Source organism: Myxine glutinosa, unplaced genomic scaffold (genome assembly GCF_964187855.1).
Source record: "Myxine glutinosa unplaced genomic scaffold, kmMyxGlut1.1 SCAFFOLD_1503, whole genome shotgun sequence".
In the NCBI taxonomy this organism is placed as follows: Eukaryota; Metazoa; Chordata; class Myxini; order Myxiniformes; family Myxinidae; genus Myxine; species Myxine glutinosa.
The window spans coordinates 17,501-20,000 of record NW_027617598.1 but is presented as its reverse complement, the minus strand read 5'-3'; the positions used below and the strand labels follow the sequence as shown (position 1 = coordinate 20,000).

The 2,500-nt window shown below is 45.6% G+C and overlaps 1 protein-coding gene across 1 annotated transcript in view; it reads left to right on the top strand.

The window, feature by feature from the left end:
* LOC137413723 (TAF6-like RNA polymerase II p300/CBP-associated factor-associated factor 65 kDa subunit 6L) overlaps nucleotides 1–2,500 on the top strand; it is a 24,916-nt gene that overhangs the window by 9,379 nt on the left and 13,037 nt on the right. The window lies entirely within an intron of this gene.

The following is a 2,500-nucleotide window of genomic DNA, read 5'->3' as shown; positions in this document are numbered from 1 at the left end:
GGTAAGATACTGTTTAGATTTTGATGACAATTATGAACCTGCCGCGAATGCAGAAGTGGACAGATGACGGCAATGCGTGGGTTTGATGATATCCCAATACAACCGTCATTCATTCGTAATGTTAAATCGTTAAACGTTAATCGTGTTAATCGTTTTGTTAAAGTATCAATTGATGATTGGAATTGAGTGAATACAATTGCGATTTTGAATTCGTAATTGTGTTCACTCAACTTTACGGAACTTCACATCAGGATTTAAATATTTGTTTATGTCACGAATGTTGTTAAAAGTTTATTTTTTATATTAATATTATTTCATTTGTGATTGGAGTTATGCTGTTTGGAATGAAAAAATGAGATATCGAGTTCAAGTGAATGACGAAATGCCGTGACAGTTTCTACTTTCTAAACGTGAATTCGCGGATCGCCATATGCAGATTCGCCATTGACTGGGTATGGAACAAAATTACCTGTTTGTTTGCGAATGGGTACGTTTTTCCTGGAAGTCCTTCACGAACTTGCTGTCCTTGTCTGACATGCGACTGAAGGTGCTACAGGAATATGGAATTTATTGGTTTCATTCTTTAGCATTCACCGTATCTCCATTGCCTGTTTGCTTCTGGCCTCCCACCCGTGCCGAGCACGGGTACCTCACTAGTATATTGTTACGGTTCTCGCCGCCCTTCCTGCCCTTACCAAGGGGAGATTAAGCCCTTGGTTCTTCTTGGGTCGGCGCAACCGAGAGACTTGAAGCGCCCCTACTGGGCAACCGCAAGGTAGGGTTTCGGGACAATTCTCGCATGTACCTAAATATCTGCGCCGCCGCGGAAGCGGGGAATCAAGCCTCGCACGAGCCACGTGTAATTTGAGTACACCGAGCGGATTGCTTACCATATGATCCGTGCAGTTACCTTGGTATTGGAACCCGATTAGAGCGGTTCTATTCGTACCACGCTTAGTCAATGATGGAAAAGAAGATGGTCGAATAAAGGAAGAACACAGGTTTAATTACTATTATGTACAATGATCGGTAGAAGCACAGAGACACAGAGCAGTCGTAATCAGTCTTATGTTAAACCCAGACACGGGCCCGATCACACTCACAGGGGGGAAATGAAGGTAGGATGATGTTCACTCGCTGCCTTGGTCGTCCAGGAACGGCTTCGCCCGGCGTGGCTCTCCACGATCACAGCACGTCCCGCGATGAAGGCAAGCAGGCAGTGGGAGGGATCCTTGTAGCTCGTCTCTCGAACAACGGGCACAGCAGGCAGGCGGGAGGGAAATGTATGCGTCTCTCAGCGCGATTAATTACCAGCGCGCTATCACTCGCGTAACCCAATAGAGGCTCTGCCTCAAGCTCAACCGAGCGTTTGATTGGTAAGTGCGCTTAGAGCTTGGTTCATGCGCGTCTTCTCTCAGAACTCGTAACTTGCTCAACACTCACAGAACTTCGAACTTGTTCAAGCGCCTCCCTCCACAGAACTACTCAAGCTCAACACCCAGCGCATGCCCTTCTCACAACTTCTCAAGCTCATCACCCCGCAGAACTGCGGTGTTGGCTTCACGCAACGGGTTATATTGCCAAGCCCCTTAGCCCTTTCGAATGTTCTATCCACGCCTTGTGACGCAGTGCCGCAGCCACTCCCTTCGAGCCCTGATTGGCGGCTCGCTCTTACCGTCTGCTTCTCCTCCGCCCTCCTTTGGTCTTGCCTCGATTTGCCAGGCCTGCCTCGTGTTAATTTGCGGCAAAAGTCAAAAGCGGCATAAGGCGGCATAAGGCAATGAAAGGACCTAACTCTCATTATTCTACTCAACGCAAGACTAACACAGGAAAAGGACTATGCTTACATTTACTATGAAATAACTGAACTATCGCGAGGCTACGTGTTGTTGTGTGACTAACTATGAGGGGGAAAATTAACCTTTATTTGTACAAACTCAAAACTGCAACAATATATATAAAAGAAAGTTTTTGTTTGTTTGTTTGTTTGTCTGCACGCGCTAATCTCCTGAACGGTGAAAGATAGGAGGAAACCTCTGAAACAAAAAATGTCGGGACGGGCCCCGGGAAGGTTATAGGCTATGAGATGGTATTGCATTTGAGTCCGTTTGTCTGTCTGTTTGTCCGCACTGAATAAATATGATTTTCTCTGTAACCGTTGGTCCGATTGACCGGAAATTTTCACCATTGGTGCACCTCCTCCTGTATAATTTTTTTAAATGATATTTATGACCATAAGTCACGTGGTATGGGCGCCATATTGGGAAAACCCAAAAACTTTGCACCTCTATATCTGTGGAAGCGCTGCCTAGAAAAAATTGAGACGTGGCTCATTGTAAAGAACTCTCCATGGGGAATAACATATATTAATTACGATCTGACAGGTGCTTCTATTATGACGTCATAATTCGACAAGTACAAAACTTCATCCGATCAAGATGAAATTTATTGAGCATCATCTAGGGATAAATTGGGGGGGGAGGGGGCGGGAATCGTGATG